Consider the following 20,481-nt stretch of genomic DNA (forward strand, 5'->3'; position numbering starts at 1 on the left):
CTTTGACCATGTGTTCTTGCATGGCAGGGAGTTGGAATGGATGGTCCCTTTGGTTTCTTCCAGTTCTATGATTCTATGACCCTGCCCTGCACTGAGCTATCTCTGTGGAAATAAAATGTCTGATGCATCCTAATGGTGTCAACAGTCATAGTTTTGTGCCCAATTTCATCATAAGGTGTCTGCCCAATTATAGGATTGCTTTTTCAGAGCAATGTGTTCTGCCTATTATTTTATGAGAAATAGAATTAGTCTCTTATGTTTAGAATATTTTCCATTGTACCTAAAAGTATGTACTCACTATATCACAGTTCATCTGAAACAGTAAGTAGACAAGCTGGCTAGTCAACAGTTCCTGTGAAAGAGATCTAGGAGTCTTAGTAGAGCACAAGCTGAACTTGATTCAGCAGTGTGATGTGGTAGCCAAGAAAGCCAATGTGATTTTTGGCTGCATCAACAAGTGTATAGTGTCTGGATCGAGGGAAGTGATAGCACCACTGTATTCTGCTTTGGTCAGGCCTCACCTGGAATATTGTGTCGAATTCTGGGCACATTAATTGAAGAAGGATGTTGACAAGCTGAAAAGTGTCCAGAGGAGGGCAACCAAAATGGCAAATAGTCTGGAAGCCATGCACTATGAGGAGCAGCTTAGAGAGCTGGGTATATTTAGTCTGATGAAAAGGTTAAGAAGGGACATGATAGTCGTGTTTAAATATTAGAAGGGATGTTGAAGAGGAAACAAGCTTGTTTTCCATGGCTCCAGAGACTTGGACAAGGAGCAATGGATTCAAACAACAGGAAAGGGGATTCTACCTGAATGTCAGGAGAAACTTCCTGATGGTCACAGCTGTTTGGCAGTGGAACACACTTCTTCATAGTGTAGTGGAATATCCTTCTTTGGAGGTTTTAAAGCAAAGGCAGGATGGCCATCTGTTGGGGGTGCTTTGACTGGTGTTCCTGCATGGCAGAGCATTGGACTGTATGATTCTATGATATTGATAAGATCCATCATGCTGGAACAGACCATAAACATCTCCAGTCCTGTTAGGAGAAAACACAGATTCATTCAACAGACCATGAACACCTCCAATCCTGTTAGAAGAAAACATAGATTCATCTAATCTTAGATGAATAGATCATCGAGTCATCCAGACCTACAATGGGAGAGAGGCAGTATAACAAACAAACAAACAAACAAACAAACCCCATCTAGTCTCCCTAGTACAAAATCATACATTGGCTGATCGGTCTTCACATACCTGTAGCCACAGTATTTATCTGGATTAAGAGTGTATCAATCAAAAACTCACAGATTTCTATATTTCAATAATGACAGAGTCTACTGGCATGCAGCAAATAGAAACTGTATGTGAAAAAAAATCTTTTGAGATTATAATGCTGCCAGATTAACCATGATCTACTCATTCAAGAATTCCTCTCTGCTATATTGTCAGAAGAGTTACTTGAGGATTTATGGCTTTGGTGGTAGGGTTTAACATTTATCTGAGGGGCTGGATTAAAAGGGAGGGTGGTAGCTTGGAATAAAATGGAATTAACTTGTAGAGAGGTGCCTTGATCATGCTAAGGAGATCTGTGCACATTAGCAGGGTTCTGTCAGTGCATTCTGCCTGATTCTGGATAAGAATCAGAAGTATAACTCTGTCTGATGTGTAAGAAATGTGCAGTGGAATTTGCATCCAGGCTGAAGCCCTGTGCATGCTACACTGGGCAGAAGCCCCACTGAGCTCAAGATGACTTACTTTTTGGACCGCATGGATCAGGATACAACATATGTACATGTCAGCCATTTATTTATTTAAAATTTTGTCTCACCTTTCTAGCCTAACAAGACAACCTCCACAAGTGAGGAGACAACAATTATACAATGGGTCCTTGGCATCCACTGGGGTTTGGTTCCAGGATTCTCGTGAATACTAAAATCTGTGGATGTTGTCCCATTAAAGTCCCATTAAATACAATGGACAGTAAAACAGTGTCCCTTATATAAAATGGCAAAATCAAGGTTTGCATCTTAGAATTTATATTTCTTTTGAATATTTTCAAGCTGTAGATGCTTGAATCCCTGGATAAAGAATCCATCAATATGGAGAGCTGACTGTAATGTTAGAACATACAAAATAGCTAAAAGAGGCAAAACCATAACAAAACAACAAAAGACAAAGACAGTAGCAGAAATTAACACCAGGGTGAAGTCATGGAAGCAATAGGACCTCAGAGCAGACTGAAATAATAAAAATGTGCTAATAATAAAATGTGTCACCATCTTTATCAATGACTTGGATGACAGAATTGGGGCATACTTATCAAATTTGCAGATGACACCAAAGTAGGGGGAGTATCTAATACCCCAGAGGATAAGATCAAAATTCAAAATGACCTGAATAGATTAGAAAGCTGGGCCAAAGCTGACAAAATGAAATTCAATATGGAGAATTGTAAGGTACTGCAATTAGGGTGGGAAAAAAATGCACAGATATAGGAAGGGGGAAACCTGGCTGAATGAAACTACATGTGAAAGGGATCTAGGAATCCAAGTAGACCACAAGTTGAAGATGAGTCAACAGTGTGACGTGGTAGCTAAAAATGCAATTTTAGGCTGCATCAATAGAAGTATAGTGTCTAGATCAAGTGAAGTAATAGTGCTACTCTATTCTACTTTGGTCAGGCCCCACCTGTAATACTGTGTCCAGTTCTGGGCACCACAATTCAAAAAGGACACTGAGAAACTGGAGCCATGTGTCCAAAGGAGGGCAACCAAAATGGTGAAGGGTCTGGAACAACTTAGGGAGCTGGGGATGTTTAGCCTGGAGAAGAGAAGGTTAAGAGGTGATATGATAGTCCTGTTTAAATATTTGAAGGGATGTCATATTGAGGAGGGAGCAAGCTTGTTTTCTGCTGCTCTAGAGACTAGAACGTGACAGTGGAACACACTCCTTCCTTGGATTGTAGTGGAGTCTCCCTCCTTGGAGGTCGTTAAGCAGAGGCTGTATGGCCATCTGTTGCGGACACTTTGATTTAGATTTCCTGCATGGCAGGGTGTTGGACTGGATGGCCCTTGTGGTATCTTCCAACTCTATGATTCTATGATTCTGTTCTGACAGGAAATTGCAGTTGTCTTTCCACTTCAGAAATACACCTATAATCAATAATTATATGTGGGCCAAAACTGAGCCTAGAAAGCTCCATGACACACTTTTTTATTCTGAAATATCTTGTGCCTGGAAAGTTTTATGCATGCTATTATACTGATGTAATTTATTTATTTTTAAACAGTTAGCAATGTTTAATTGTTTATATTCCTCTTCTTTTTTCTTTGATTGGCATCTTGTGCATCTCATTTAGATATATAATCAATGTCAGACAGCTAAGATTTATCTTGGATTTATTTGAAATTTTTGTTGATGCAGACAGAATTTATGGAGAATCTTTGTTTTTCTACCAGGTTTTATTCAGCTGCCACATGCATTTTAGCGCATGGTATAACTAGAAAGACCAAGAGCCACTGCTCAAGACTTTATCCTTCCACTTTACTTTCACTGTTCAAGTGATCCAAGAGCAATACCCTGCTTCTGCTCAAGACTACAGAAAAATCCACTGGTCATAACAGAGGTAACTGATTTCTAAAAAATACAGTCAAGACAAGAGAGATACAGCAGAATATTTGATTTTATTATGAAAATTAAAGGTGAATATTTAGACAATACCAAAATATACCAATATTCTTAGCCTTCGAAAGGGATGGGAAAATTTGGATCCTCTAGAGGTGTTGGCCCATAGCTTCCAACAGCTTCATCAGCCATGTTTCATCAGGCTAAAGGCCCCAAAACACCTGGAGGGTCAAATATTATCCACCCTTTATCTAGGATGTGGTTTGAAGGCATATGTTGTGATTTAGTGGAGCTAAGCAGGCTTGATTCCGATCAGTGCCAAGATGTAGAACTGCCTGGAAGCATCATGTATGCCAATTTGGAATGTAAGTGGGGAAAAAATATCATTGCCACTAGCACTTGGAAATGTTCATGCTGGAGTGAACACATTAACATTTAATCATTAAAGCAAATTAATTTAATGTTAAAAGGCATGGCATGATTTTTTTAAAACTAATTTGTTCTTTCCTTCACTCACTGGTTAATTTGTTAAATTAAAAATCATTTTAAAATACTAAAATGGCCAGTAATATATTAAAATAATAAAATAGGTAATCATTATTCGAAAATAATGTAATTGACATCTAATGATTAAAATAACTAATCCTAAAATTGTTGATGGAAATTTAATGATTATAGGGTAACAAACTTATTTTAATGAATTATTTCCACCATTGCAATCACATGCGCAGGGTAGATGATGGCTGAGCTCCCCACTTGCATGGATGGTGCCTTGAGTGGATGGTCCCAATACAGACTTGACATATATGTTGCAGGGTAAGAATTAAATTTCCACCTTCTCACAACCCTATGGTTCTGAAGCTGTTGAAGCTTCCTCCAGCTATCACTTTGGGCCTGTAGAGACCAGCAGAAAGCACCCGACTGTGGGTGGAGTCAGGGCTCAGCGTCCTGATACTGGTTGCCCCCAGGGCATCATGATGCTGCATGCCACTTCAGATGGTGCGCGGCATCATGGCATGACACCGGTGCTGCATCCACATGATGCAACAATGAAGGGGCATCATAAAACCACACCCCCATGGCTATGGTGCCCTTTGGAGGGTGCAAAATGGAGCCACTTTTTGTGGCTTCGTTTTGCACTCTCCAGAGGCCAGACTGGGGCTGTGGTGTGAAATTCCATGGCCCTGATCTGACCGGGAAAGGGGCGGCTGCATGCTGCCCCTTAGGGGCAATCTGTATAGCCTCTTAGTTAGCAAACAAAAGCATAAATATTTATTATATTAATACAGTTAATATCTAGTTTGGCTCTTACAGTTGCTGATCAGAAGAAAGAAGGATTTCTTCAAGATAAATAATTGTTTTTGCAAATTATTTTATGCTTAAATTATTACCCACACACAAACTATATGTTTATTGAATTATTACAGAAGGAAGATGCACCACCATCATTTCCCACACCCCTCCATCATGATTGCCTTTATGTCTCATCTCATTTTACACTCTTAATATTAGATAGTTTACATTGATGACAACATTAAAATAATATATTGGAAAGTAGCATTGCATTTATGCTTAGTGTGTAGTTAATTTCATAATGTGCTTATTCAGTGTACTCACTTGAGATGTGTTCTGCCAATGAAAAAGCTCTTATCTGAGCAGTTACAACTCCACTTACTATGCAATTAACCAAGAAGCATGAACATATTTTTTCACTTGCAGTGCAAAATGAATCCTAGCATCATAAACCAAATCTCCAACATTATAACATAGATGAGTGCAATGAGAAAAGGTCTCTCCAATTCTGCAATATTTTCATAACTGAGCTTGAAGAAATCCTTCTTTCCTCTGATCAGCAACTATAAGAGCATGTTTAGGTGTATAGTTATTTACACCAATATTAAGCTTTATGACCCCAGTGTGTTCCCCATAGATCATTCGGTGAGCAGTACCATTGTGGCATATACTGGAAAATGTGAGAGATCAGTTATATCCATGATTACCAAATGCTAGTCCATCAGGTGTTTTGGACTTCAGATCCCAGAAGCGCCAGCCAATGTGGCCAACAGTTTGAAATTCTGGGACATGAAGTCCAAAACATCTGGAGTACAAAAGTTTGGGAACCACTGTATTAGATCTATGAAGCAGAGAAATCAAATTGGCAGGGCAGAAGCTGAACAAAAACAGAAGCTGAGAGAAAGCACTCCCTGCCAGCAGTTTGTTGTGTACTGTAGTTGTCACTGGCCTGAAGGCCATAGAGCTGCCCATCTGCTTGCGGCCATAGAGAAAGAGCTGCAAAAGAAAATAATGGTTGCATGTAGAGTGATGCAAGAAGCATTAAGTTATGGAGAAGCGGCAAACAGAAAGTCTACAAAATAATGGACCTGGATAATCTGTGTCATCTAGAAATACTTGGAGTTGCTCTGCTACCACCTGTTTGATTACACTAGCCAGGAATAAAAGACTGGACATTTTTCAACCTGTGAGGAGATACTTTGCTAAAAATTTGGACTGCTGGGGGTGGGGGAGTCAGAGGGGATAAATAGGGCTCAACTTTCATCTCCTTTGCCACTGTTATTTTTACAGTAATGCTACAACAAGCCAATGGTTCACTCTCTTCCATATCAGAACTCTTTAAGTTTGATACAGTCTAATATGCCAATGTCACACAAAGGATTGAGGTGGGGGAAGGAATAATAGCTACCAGTCACCAGGTTGAACTTTAGCAGGGGGCAGCAAATCCATGTACCCACGATTTCTCAACAGATACGCCTTAGAAAATGGAAAGTTGAAAATACCTCCCCCTCCACACTTTTTGCCACTGAAGAAATGGATAATAAAATGTGGCAGGATGGTACTTTAGGTTGGCTCTCATATGAATTTAAAAAAACAAAACAAAACCCTGAAAAGGAAAATGTCAAGTAACTATGGAAGATTGACTTGATTACAAATCTAGCAGTTATAAGCGAAAAGAAGAAACTTCAATAACATTTGCAGCAGTTCTCAGTGTGTATGATTTCCAACTTTTCTAAAGTGTGCCATTTGACTACCCTGGTTTGGATCATACACAGTAAATTCCTGACCTTTAGAAACAGATCTATTACTGTTATCCAGGTTCAGTTCCAAACATTTTAAAACACAGAATATCCTTCAAAACAATTTTGTTTTTAAAATTAAAAATCTAACTTTTTGCAATACCATAATTACAAAATGACAGATATTGTACAAGTGCCCAGAGGATGCAAGTGTTCAAATAATATTTAAAAAAATAATCGCAAGTTAAAAATAAATTGAATTAATTAGCAGAGAATTGTAATTATTTCACAAAGTACTTCTGCATGATCTTCCTTGTTATTGTTAATGGTTTGACATTCAGTTAAAAATATAAATGCCACTCTTGGGTGTTGAGTTTTAGTGTATTCGGTGAGGGTGAATTCTGATTAAGTTATCCTTATTACTGGATCAGGAGAAAACAATATAGCAATGCCTGGCTGTGACAGAAGGCAGTGTTTGAATACCTCCATTTTTGTGACTAGAGAAGGATAATGGAGTGGCTTGCCATGAAAAGAAGGTTTTGTGGGGGCACAGTTACTTTCGATCAGCAGCCTCTTACAACAACAGAACCCATCATCTCCTGATTCTCCCATTCTAGGGGTGGACTTCAACAACCTATCTATACATGAGAATTGTTACTGTCTACTCACTAAGAATTACAGCTAGAGCTGAACTGAAAATGTTTTCACAGGCTTTTAAAAAAGAACATTTCTGAGATTTATATTTTTCTGATTCCTCTAGAAATAGCCATTTTTCAAGATTTGCTAAAATATTTTTCACTGTTCGAAGTGTGTGTGTGTGTATGCAGCATTGTTTTTATATGCAAACTGAATAAGCTACAGTTGAGATTCTCAAAGATGGTTCCAAAGACAATGCACAATGAAACAACCCAAAATGCAAAACTTGGTCTTCTTAAACATGACAGGCTTAAAGTGTCTGTATATAAAAAGCTATGTGTGCAACTACGTTCCCCACTCCAACCTTCCCATAGTGCCCTGGAACAATGCTAGGTCTGGAGCACTGTGAAGGCTGAAGAACAATGATCAGCCTTAAAATACAGTTGCAGCTTCCAAATGGATAATAGACACCCAAACATCTAATTTTGCTGTTGAGGGAATGAGCACAGCCTCAGTTTATCCACCGAGGGTGAAGTGGCTTGGCCAGTGTTGTAAATTTTCATAAAAGACATTTGAATTGGAGACTTGACAGTTACATTTGTTTGCAATGAGCTCGGTTTAAATAATGTTTAATAACTTCTCCAGTAAACTCCTGCATGAATACATTCAAATTGCCATTTATTTTCAGAGAAAGGTGGCTGCTTGAGATGTTTCATGTGTTTAATATTTATCTGTATAGAAAAAATCTACTTTTATTCCAAATCTAACATTAAGTAAAAAAGCAAAAGCAGCAACAAAGCAACCCATCTGCTACCTTTGAAATGTGGTGCAGATGGCCACTAAATACCAAGTGCATTCAGTGGAGTGTGCATTTCCAATACACTAAAACTCCACTTCCTTTTGTTCTCAAGAGATTTCTAGAGTAACAAGGAATGACAGTATGCTTGGGTATACACTTGCTACAGAGCGTATGTTGAGTCTCACCAGCATCTCAAAGCAAACAGAATTGGTATTTGTGTGTGTGGGAAAAAGATGGAATGAAATGATGGCCCAAGGAAAATTCATTGTGAAATACTATCACAATACCTGTTCTTCTTTATGAAGTTATAAAGTACCATTCATAACAGAACTTGGGAAAATCAAAAACATTAATTTAAATGAAAATATGAAGATTTCAGAAGCAACAACCTTACACTGATATGAAGTCGAAGGCTTTCATGGCTGGCGTCCGTAGTTTTTTGTGGAGTTTTTGGGCTATGTGGCCATGTTCTAGCAGAGTTTCTTCTTTGGCTATATATATTGTGTGACCTGGAAAGGCAGGAGTGAACAAACAATACACATGCAAATCACTCCTGCCTTTCCAGGTCACACAATATATACAGCCAAGTCCTTTCCAGGCAAACATTCTCTGAAGATGCCAGCCACAGATGCTGGTGAAATGACAGGAAGAAACTCTGCTAGAACATGGCCACATAGCCCAAAAACGCACAAAAAACTTACACTGAAAAATAACTAGATCAGCTAACTGTTTAAAATAAATAACTAATTACTTTTAAAAATCATTGCTGTAAGTAGCATTAAAAATTTTGCTTGCATTTTTCTTTATGGTTCTCTCTACTATTGCAAGTATATTTTAAAGGACTTTGCATGGCTTTAATTGTGTGCTGACAACACTAAAGAATCATAATATTTCAGTAGTGGCACCCCAACTGGAAAATGCTCCTCAGAGAGGTGAATCTGGCACCTATATGATGGTTGTTTTAGCACAGTGGCAGAACACATCCACTAACTCTGATGGGCACAACTAAGATGTCATCAAAGGCAAAGTGAAGTAGATTTAACTTTCTGTTTCTATACATGTTCATATCTGTCACTGAATTGTAGACATCTCTTTTCTGCAAATTAAATAGTTGCTATGAAGATGTTTCTTAATTTCCTTTGGAACCCAGCTAATAAAAAGAGGACTTTTTGGAATCTTCTTATCCTTAGACATCTTTTTCTTTCTTTTATCTCCATCAAAGTAATAGTCTCCTTTTGTTTGTCTTCGTTTGTTTTTAAAATATATTTTTCTTTACCTGTTCTCCATTTTGAGTGACAGCAAAAAGAGCGTCTCTAAAAATAATCTGTTGTTTGGCTAATTTGTGGGTGGAACTATATTAGCATTGTTATGAACTATGCTCAGTAAATATAAATATTAGACTTCGATGCATAGGACAGGTAGTTGCTTGTTGCCAGAGCCTGCTGACATTGGAAGAAGGCATGCTGGAGGGTAGGAGCCCTAGTGGCACAGTGGTTAAATGCCTGTACTGCAGCCACTCACTCAAAACCATAAGGTTGCGAGTTCAATATCAGAGAAAGGGCTCAAGCTTGACTCAGGCTTGCGTCCTTCCAAAGTCGCTAAAATGAGTATCCAGATTGTTGGGGGCAATTAGCTTACAGTTGTAAACCACTTAGACACTGCTAGTTCAGTATGAAGCAATATATAAATGAAGCTGTTTGTTTTGTTTGTTTGTAGGATAACAGAGCCTGGGACTTCTCCTGTTCTCCAGGTGTTCGCAAAGATTATTGCCAATGGCTCCGATATTACATTTGCCAGTTCTTTTAATACTCTTGGATGTAGTTCATCATTTAGATTAACCAGATATTCCTGCACTATCTCTTTGCTTATTCTGACCATGGGATCACCCCCAGTACTTCTCTAAGTTTACTGAAATCAGCTTTCCTAAAGTTTAGAATGGGTGTCTGACTATGCCTGGCTTCTCCTTTCCACTGTATAACAAATTCCAGGAAAACATGATCCCACCTAAGGAGCCCACCACTTGCACCCCATTAACCTGGTCATCCCTGTTGGTTAGGATCAGATCTAAAATAGCTGATCCCATTGTTGCCTCTTCCACCTTTTGGACAATGAAACTGTCTTCGAGTCAAGTGGGGAATTTCCTAGACCTTGAAATTTTGGCTGACTTTGACTTCCAGCAAATATCAGGATAGTTGAAGTCACCCATCACTGCTACATCTCTCTTTTCTGAGTGTTTAGTCATCTGTTCTAGAAAGACATCATCCAATTCCTCCGTCTGACTGAGGGGTCTGTAGTAGACTCCCACAATAACATCCCTGTTGTTTCCCTCCCCTTTCATATTTGTCCAGATGCTCTACACCTGACTTCCAGAATATAAGTCCTGGATTTCTTCACAGGTGTAAACATCGCTGACATATAAAGCTATTCCTCCTTCTTTTTTGTTAGGTCTATTTCTTTTTAAAAGGTTATACCCTTGTATTATTACATTCCAATCATGAGACTCATCCCACCAGGCTTCAGTGATGCCTATCATATCATATCTGCTTTGTTGTGCTAGGAGTTCAGGTTCATCCTGTTTATTTCCCATCATCTCGGCATTAGTGTAGAGACATCTCTGACCATGGGTCCTCGCCACTTGCTGCCTGTGCAAGATTTTTTGCTTCTCACTATTAGACCCTTGCACTATTTGGCTTGTTCCCTCTATAACAGTTTTACTATTATCTCCAGCCCTTGATGAACTCCTGCTTTCCAAAATACTCTCTCCTTCCCCCATATAACTCAGTTTTGGGTAGCACAAACACAAATGGTAAGAAAATGAATCCCCTTCTGTGCCATACAATTTCAACACTGGAAAATTGGGAGAAGAGTCCTTGTATTTGAATGTCCCATGTCTCTGAAGAGATGTACTTCAGATTTTGTTTTAAATGATCTGGAAGTGGTAATGCATTTCAGAAAAACAGGATGATTTATCATTTAATTTGGTTGATTGTTTAAACTGCACTGAGGAATTTGTCCTGAATAAGGGGAACCATTAGGGGAACTAAGAAGTTCCATCTTAGCAAATACAGTATTAGAGACTATTGTAAAATAATAATATTCTGATAATGCAAAGTTCACTCCCCTTACACCCTAATCTTCACTTCTTTCTAAACGAGCTGTAGCTCATAAATTACATGGCTCTGAAGTGTCTATAGGGGTTGTAACATCACTTTAACTTACTTCACCATGAGTTGAAATTCAGTTTCTCTGAAGGGAACTCAAGCCTAGAAGCAGCATTAAATTTTCTAAATAAAAGGCATCAGATTTGTGTAATAAAAAGACCCCTGGGATCATATATACTCCGTTCTCCCATCAGTAGTTTCTCATCTTGGAATGGACCTCTGGACCTCTGAGTCAGATGAAAGAGCTTTACAATCATTAAATCAGATTGACAGGAAGTGCCTTGAGACAATAGAATAGCTTTCTTTCCTATCATGCACCTTTGTCTTCTCATCTCTGAAGAGTGGTTATTCTCATACAAGGATATCATTACCTAAACTGGATGTACTATTTGCATAGCAGGTAAATCCAACTAATTAAGAAGAAAGAAAGAAAGAAAGAAAGAAAGAAAAGATCTTTAAAATTTCAAGATAAACCTTGTGGGAATGGAGTTGTATCTTGATGGCATGTAGTGCACCTTGGATGAGATTCAGTGACGAACAGACTGTTCTGCTTACGGTTTTGGATCTTAAGTTGGACGAGACAAGGGCTGTCCAGTCCAGCCTCTGCCATGCAGGAATACTCAGTCAAAGTACTTCCAACAGATAGCCACCCAGCCTTTGTTGAAAAACCTCCAAATAAGAATATCCCACTGCTCTCTGAGACAGCTGCTACCATCAGGTAGTTCTTCCTAATGTTTAGGTGCAATCTCTTTTCCAGTACTTGAATCCATTGCTCCATGTCCTAGTTTCTGGAGCAGCAGAAAACAAGCTTGCTTCATCCTCGATATGACATCCCCCCAAATATTTAGACACAGCTATATCATCTCTTAACCTCCTCTTCTCCAGGTTAAACATACCTAGCTCCCTAAGTCACTTTTCATAGGGCATGATGTCCAGTACTTCCACCCTTTTGGTCACCCTCCTCTGGATATGTTCCAGTTTGTTCATATCCTTCTGCCCAGAACTGGACACAATATTCTAGATGAGGTCTGACCAATAAATAATAATAATAATAATAATAATAATAATAATAATAATAATAATTTGTATCCCACCTCTCTGCAACACAACCAGGACGGCTTGCACATTAAAACAATACAATCCCATCCTCAAATCCCCCTGAAAAGCAATTAAACAACATACCATTTAAAACATACCTTAAGATAATAAACTAATCAAGCAGTGGCTGTAGCAAAATTCATGGGCATAAGAGATTCAATTTTGGGTGGCTGGTTATCTACTCACCATCCAGTCAGGTCCTAATAAATAGAGGACTCCCATTTACCAGACCCCTGAACAATCTTTAGTAACTTTCCTCGTTTGTGTCTTAATTTGTTGCTTTCTGTCATTTCTTCTGAACTAATGTTCTTTTCCAGTTTAAAATAGTATTTAGAGTGTTGTTGAATTGGAGTCCATACACATTATTATTATTAATTAACAAAAACCAATAATATTCCTTTCTCATTCTCTTTCTTTCTCCTTATTCCCATTTTCCTCTCTTTGCTCCTGTTCAGATCTTAGTAGTAATTCCTTGCCACATCCTACTCTAATCAAGTGTTTCTATGACAAATCTTTGAAGAAGTAAATGAAATAATGTTAAATTAATGTACAGTTTGTCTTCATCTAACAAAAAGCAAAGAAAGTCAAAGTTCTGTATTCTGTAATAATATTCTTGGTGTTTCTTGTGATCCAATCAAAAAGGAAAAGCAAAAAACCCCACAAAAAGTGGGTCTGTCTTGACTTCCCCTAAACTCTCCTCCCACTTTCTCTGTGTTAGTTGTAGTTTGTAACTATTATGTTGGATCATGTATGAAGAGCTAGTGAATAACTGTGCCATTAAAAAGGGGCACATGCATGTCTAATAGCAAGATTCGCATGTATATCTCTTCAACAGAATTCCAGCCATGATACATTATGTCACCTGAAGGATTTATTCATGGTGTACCTTTCTTTGCCTGTATATTGTGCAATACAAAATCTTGATCAACACACAGTTTTGATAACAAAGTAGCTGGATTTGGTGTGGGATGAAAATTAAGACTATACTAAAGATTTGGACCTAATCTATCACTACTTCAGGTACACCTCAAACAAATACTTCAATTTTCTGTATTTTGAGTCCAAAATGCATATTAATTAAGTGATTTTGACCATATTAATATTTAGGCAACATCTTAACCAATTTTGGTGAGTTCACAACTGAGAGGCAAGCATCAGCTCCCACTCCCCTCTTCCAAATAATTAAAGAATTGATTCTTATTATCACTCTTCTATTCGAAATATAACATTGTTGTTTTTTATCTTGGATTTTGGCTTTTCTACTTGGTTTTGAGATTTAATAATTGTTAAAGATATATGAATCTATTATGTATTGACATGTAGTGTTTGTATAATTGTATAACTGATTTTTTCCCCATCTTTGGGAACTTCTGGGTTCTCCAGCACAACTCTATGGTCAACTTCCAGCAGAATTGTGCTGGAGGACTTAGAGATTCCTAGAGAGAACATATTAATCAAAGCTGTAAATAATCAAATCTGCAGCAGTCAAAACTGCAAACATGAAGGACCATCTATATATTTGCAAGTATTGAATTGCTATTGAATGGGCATTAAGAGCCATTAGCTTTATACAAGACCTCTCCTGCTGGAGAGGAGAGCTCTTAGAACTGGCTTGTTGATATGGATCTATCTAGCCACCTTCATTTTCAGGGATGATTTTGAGGACTGTCACGAGAATCTTGAAATTAAAAATACCACTGGAGGAAAAAAAGAAATAAAAGCATGTCACCATTACTTTTTGTTATAACATATTTATATAAATATATTGATCAACTCTTAGTTTTGGTCAATGTTAAGATTCTTTGTCCCTTCATGTGAGCATTGTTTTGGCTTCAATCAATATTTACCTTGCAATTCAGTGCGTAGTGAGCTTAGCTTCAGCAAAGTCAATATTTGCTTAATGTGTTGTATTCTTGTCCTAGATTTAGTTTTCTATATCTCTTCTTTCCATAGATGGCATTGAGTATATAGCTCAGTGCTTACCAACATTCATCAGATTGCATTTCTTCATTCTGTTTCTTTAGTATTGGCTTGAAATTCAATAGAACTATGATTCTTTTCCACACCGACTGCTCATTCCTGTTTACTTTAATCAAGCTACTAGTCTTATTGATTATGGCAGAACTCCTTGCATGAGTAGATCAAGTTCTATCTGGTCTTTTACAAGTATCAGTTTTGCTCCTATTTAGAAGGGCTTCTTGTTTGTTGTTGTGTACCTTCAAGTTGCTTCTTAGCTCAGGTGACCCTAAGGTGAACCTATCAAATCATCTGGTTGGCAGGCACTAAATAATTAGCACTGTGATGTTGTTGCATGTTGCATATTGAATAAATATGGATGCTCAGTCAGTGCAAATAACACAATAGACAACACTTTGGCAGAAAAAAGGCTACAACTTTATTGAATACAGCAAACACACAAGAGGGTAGTTTTGTGAGACATTTGGCCTTCTCTGTCAGAGAGCTTTGGGGCCACAATAAAACTACAATTCCCAGGATTCCCTAGCATTGAGCCAGGGCAGTTAAAGCGGTCTCAAACTGGATTATTTCTGCAGTGTGTTTTGGACATTAATGAAGAGCAGGAAGCACTTATTGCAGGCCTTCAGGTTCAGCTCCAGGAATTGAGGCATAAGAACGAGGTTAGCATAGGTTGCTTTGGGAGTGAGAGAAGAAACTGGAGGAGTGTAAGAAGGAAAAGAAGAAGGAGGCAAACTCTACTGCTGTGTTCTTGGGTTCCCAGGCTAATGTCAGTCATGAATGATGCATGTGAGGCTACCATTAAGGACTTAAGAGATAGATTTACAGCACAACAAGGTGCTGTTGAAACTATCAGGGTTGCTGATGTTGTCCTTGCCTTTCTAGAGGCTATTCTGGCCCCAATGCACCCAGCTGAATCATGCAAGTGCCCCAAGAGGCAGCTCTAGGGATACAGGTCCCTCAGCTATGCCAGGAAGAGTCCCAACAGATCTCACCTGCCATTAAACACAAAGTTGCCCCCTTCCAGTTGAAAAAAAATCCAGAGAATAAATAGGGAAGGGTCATAATGAAGCTACTACAGAAATAATCTGCAAGACATGGAATCTCCTGGGGGGAAAATGGAATTCTATCCCATGTGATAGTGACAGAATGGGCATTTAAGTTGTGGAGACAGTCAGAACTGTGGACAGGGAGTGATTTGACCCATTAAGAAAGGCCATGTGTCAGTTGTATGTATGCAGCTTGCTAAGAACTAAGCCTGCAGGTATGCTAACTCATGACACATCTGTGAAAGACTAAATGGTTGCCCTGTTAGCAGTCTTTTCCCCAGAGAAGAGTGCACATTTTAATGAATGAAATGCTGTACCCTCATGAGTAACCAGAGACCTATTTGCAAAGGGAAGTAGTCCTAGGGTTCTTGGCTGGTTCCTGAGGAGGAGGAATCAGATCATGAACCCTTTATTGAAATTTTGTTGAATACTGTACTTCATAGTTGGAGTATATGCTCCACTGCAAAGAAAGAATATAGTCTACCAAAATTTAATGAATACCTGTATGATTGCTGAATGAGACTACAATAAACTAACACTCTTAGGGGAATTTTCTGTCGCCTGTGCCAGAATAATTTAGTTGGTTTTCAGTACTGGGTATATTGATATTTGTTGAAGTGTAAGTGAGGGTTAGAGTCCTCCCATCTGGACCCTTTTGTCTGGACCCTCTTGTCTGATCCCCAGGGGAAGAGGGAGGTGTAGTGGTTTGAATGCTGTCTTGAAAAGTGTGTGTGTATTTTCTTCATTTGTTAGACTTGGGTGCTGTAGATTTGAATGGCAATTGTAGTTGATGCCTAATGTACAATGCTTAAATGATACTAGGGGCTGTCCCTTGCATTATCATTCTTGCAATACTGTCACAGCCTACCGTCCAGTAGCATCATGAGGTGTTATCCCTAGGTCCCAGGTTTTAGATTTCAGGGCCTGGACTAGTCCTGACCTGGCAACCGTAGTCAGGGATGCTGTTATCTCCCCCACTCCAAGTAGCAAAATGTCTTGGATATGCACTGGTGTGTTGTAGGAAACCTGATGTCAGGAGCTGCAGGGTCTGAATTATGAACCCTTGTTAACAGATACTAATTTCCTGTTTACTGTGCCATGCTAATGGGGTCTCTGTCCAGAAGGAAGAAGTTTACCTATTTTTCACTGGCACTATCTTCTTTGTATATATTCACTGGTTTAGGAGAAACAAATACCAGTACATCTCTGTGTTGAACAGAACTAGAAGGAATTGTTGGAAAAAATGTCTTCATCCCAGAGTTGTTATACCCCAACAAAGTATCTACTTGGTGATGTAGTCTTTAATGTCTAAAATTAATTACAGAGCAGGAAATAATAATCCTATTACAAGAACTGGCTTTTTAATATATCATTTTTGTCTTGTTTCCCTTCCCCCAACACCCCTTAAAAGGGTATTCAAATACTCATTATAAGCATAGTGGTCAAATGCATCTATGATTAATTCTGTCCATGTTGCTGCTTCCCAGTTTCTTTTTGTGCTAAGTAGTGCTGTAATTGGCTCATTAAAAAAAACCAACACTGACAGCTCTGTGTAATTTATTTCTGTTCTTTGCAAATAAATGATTTCCTCCTTTTCTCCTCCAAGCAACCCACTTTTGATATTTCTAAGAGGGTAAGGTGACTGGTCATGATGCATAAAGAATATAGACAGCCTTGGAACAATAAGTAGCCTTGTTATTTTGTAGCTTTATCTTGTGTTGGTAAAATATAATCTGCTGCAGTTCTTGCCTTGTATCTACATTTCTAAGCCAGCATTTTGCTCTCATTCCAGTTTAATATATATTAAGTTAGATAGGAAAAATCAAGGAAACTTCTCATATTTTTTTTTTGCTATTACTCTTTATGCAAGCTTGTTCTCTGTTGCCTCAGAGGGTACCACTAGGTCTTATGGTTTTAAGTTACAGGAGAGTAGTTTTTGATTTAATATTAGAAGGAACATATTGCCAGTGAGAGCAGTTTGGCTTGGAATCAATTGCCCAGAGTGCTGGTGAGGTCTCTTCTGCATGTCTTCAAAAAGAGGCTGGATAGCTATCTTCTGAGACTGAGAATATGCTAACTGGAGATCTTGTACTAAGCAGGAGTTTGGACCTGATGCCCCATGGTGCCCCTTCCAACTCTATGATTCTATACTAGTCTCGCATCTGCCTTATTAACCAAAATGAGTATTCGATTTTTCTGATTAAATTTCCTGATTAATTTCCTGATTAAAATGATTCAAGATAAGGATGAACCATGGTGACAGGGAACAGTCAAATCTCAGTCACATAATGCAAAATGTGCTATCTACCCAAATCTAGGCATAGAAAGGGCCTAACATGAAGGGGTTGAGTTTTTTGGTGATGACAGAGTATGTACTCTGCAGATTCACACACTCTTTGCTTGTCAGTCTAGCTCTAACATCCAATATTCTTAGTTCTCTCTTTCTTCATTTGAAACATTGCCTGTGAGGTATTTGAATGTTGTCATTGCTCTAGGCTAAATGTGTGCAATTCCTCTAGGTTTAGTGGCAAATTCCTAGTTAAATATTTTAAATAAATACACTTAAATAAATAATTTGACAGAAGTAATATTCATTTGGAATATTAGAGCTGCACTATTTTAATGACTTATTTTTCCTATTTAATTTTAAGTCTCATCCAATTTAACTTGGCTTAGATGGCCTGCCTCTTAAAAATAGGATCTATTAGTCCACGGTCTAACAAGATGGTCAAGGATAATTAGGGGACCAATTATAAAGAACTTCAAGGAGATATTTTGATAGGTGGAAATTCACTGAACCCGCTGCATTTTGGGGGCAGAACTGGCAGAGCACAGATGAGTTCAGCTGCTCTGCAGTTTCATCTCTTTGTGTGAACATTTCCTTTGGAGTTTTGTGAACAAAGAACTGCTTTTTGCCTTTTATGAGAGGATCATAAAAAGAGGAAGAAGTAAAACTTAGAGAGAGAAAGTTATATGTTTAAAGAGGACATTTTAAAAGAGGCTCAGAAGTTCTGGCACAGAGCTCTGTGTTAGTAATTAGGGCTAGATACGAGTTGTCATACCAGATGCTTACTTGATGGGCTAAGTGGAAGTGGGACTACTGGGATTTCAAACATCACAACAGGTAACTGCAAACTCTGTTCCCAGGGTTGAAATAATTCCTGTCCTATGTCTGAGAGGTGAGGAACAAAAATAGGGATCCCTCGGTTCCCCTTTGTCAGGGGGACATATTCACCTGCTCCTGGTGTTACTTGGAAAGATCCATTCCGTGGCAGGTTGTCCAATTTAGGACCGGTTTGAAACAGCGACCATCACTTCTGCCATAGTACTGGAAGTCCCAGTTGTTTAAAAAGCAAAACAAACCCCTCACATTCTTTCTATCTAAAATATGAAGATAATGTGAATTCTGGGAATTTTTGATAGAAAATGAACTGATAGAGAATTCAGCAGATTGACTAGGGACTTAGGGGGAAAACAGACTGGCAAAATGCAGCATCTTCTTGGCATCTTGGGGGCTTGGTATACACATGATGCATGCCGCCAAGATGCCGGAAACACACCATGAAGCCCCCACTGCTGCTCACATGGGGGCAGTTTTTCAGCACTCTGGTAGCATGGCATTTAGATGGTGCATGCTGCTGCAGCTCCAAAAACCCACTGCTGGGGTGGTAAAGGTACCTTTTTCCCAGTGCAAAAAGGATCAGATTTCTGCTGCTTCCTGCTGGGAAGACACTGGATTGGGGTGTGTGGTGTGGTTTTGCTGCAGCCCCATGGTTTGTGGCCCTGTAGCGACATCAGTCAGGTGTTTTGGGGCCATCTGTTTTGGCCCATAGAAAGATTATGTAAGGTCATCACAAAAGGCCTGCTGGATCCAGTATCCCATTTCCTATAGCAGACAGCCATATGCCTCTGAAAATAAAAGGAGAAGCAGGGGCACAAAATCAACTACTTCTCCAAGTCACTAGTCTAAAGCAATTGCTATTCATTAGCAGATGGTACATTAATTATCCAGGGCTGAGCAAAAATTATTTCTTGCACTTCACTACCTTATTCTTGCAAAGTGAAATGGGGAAGGATATTTTTCCAAATATCCTCCATGGAGTACAATGTTCAAATACACTTTTTATATTTATGAGCATTGAGTGCATGGCTTTCTCTCCACCCCATCTCCCCTTTCCCCCCAGTATTTTGCTTTGTTTTTGATATCATCACAAGCCATAGCAGTGCTGTTAGCAGTGTTATTTTTATTCTTGGTAATATGAAATTGGGTTTGTGGTGGAGTAACCATCACAACACATTGATGATGGTATTTAGATAATGTTTAGCAAACTTGTCCTCCGTTCGTGTGTGGAGCATGAAGCTGAAAGCAAAGGAATGTGTATAGATCAGTTGATATTATAACAGCTCTTAGACATGTAGATTTGGAAATAGCTATTTATCCCAAATAACAAACATCCTTTCATTTAAAAGAATCAGCAGCATATGGATGTGTGAATCATGGTGCAATGTGTAATACTGTTTTTATTAGAGTGAGCAATATTTACACCAGTAATCCTTGGCATTGGTATTGGGATGTTAGAAATATGTTCCTCCGTGATTCTGTGAAATGTGGGAGGAGATGCGGAAGTATGTTATCCACAGTGTTGCCAACAAGCCTTGAAGCTATTTCCTGGCTTGTTTTACCAAAATCCCCAGAATTCCCCAATATTACATATATTCAGTCAAAATCCCCGGAAAGTCCCCGTAATGTTAATATGGTGGATCTTTTGCAAATAAACGTAAACATAACTGAATAAAAAAATAAGTGTAACTTATTTCAACTCTCAAAATTACCATTGAACCAACCAAAGAATCTTTCCGTCCTTCTAATACTGTTAAGATATTTCTTTTGGCATGAAGGGGGTCCAGGAAGCTTTGTGCCAAATAGAAACATGTTAGGCTGCAACCACACTGCAGAAATAATCCAGTTTGACACCCCTTTAATTTGATATTATAATTATTGTTGTATCCAAATGCACCTGAGGAAGTGGACATAAGTCTAGGGAAGCTCATGCTGCCAACTCCTTTCTTGCAGTGAGTCTCAAAGGTGCTACAAAATCTCTCTTC

The 20,481-nt window shown here is 38.7% G+C and overlaps 1 long non-coding RNA gene across 2 annotated transcripts in view; it reads right to left on the bottom strand.

Annotated features, from left to right (window-relative positions):
* Positions 1-548: 548 nt before the first annotated feature.
* The window catches only part of LOC121937200, a 35,423-nt gene continuing 15,490 nt past the window's right edge, over positions 549-20,481 (bottom strand). Inside the window, exon 3 of one of the 2 annotated variants that reach the window (XR_006105085.1) lies at positions 549-1,038. This is a non-coding gene — a long non-coding RNA (uncharacterized LOC121937200). Of the gene's footprint in view, positions 1,039-14,799; positions 19,285-20,481 lie in introns of those variants that run through there. The other variant, XR_006105086.1, reaches the window with a different exon arrangement.

Source organism: Sceloporus undulatus, chromosome 7 (genome assembly GCF_019175285.1).
Source record: "Sceloporus undulatus isolate JIND9_A2432 ecotype Alabama chromosome 7, SceUnd_v1.1, whole genome shotgun sequence".
Classification (NCBI taxonomy): Eukaryota; Metazoa; Chordata; class Lepidosauria; order Squamata; family Phrynosomatidae; genus Sceloporus; species Sceloporus undulatus.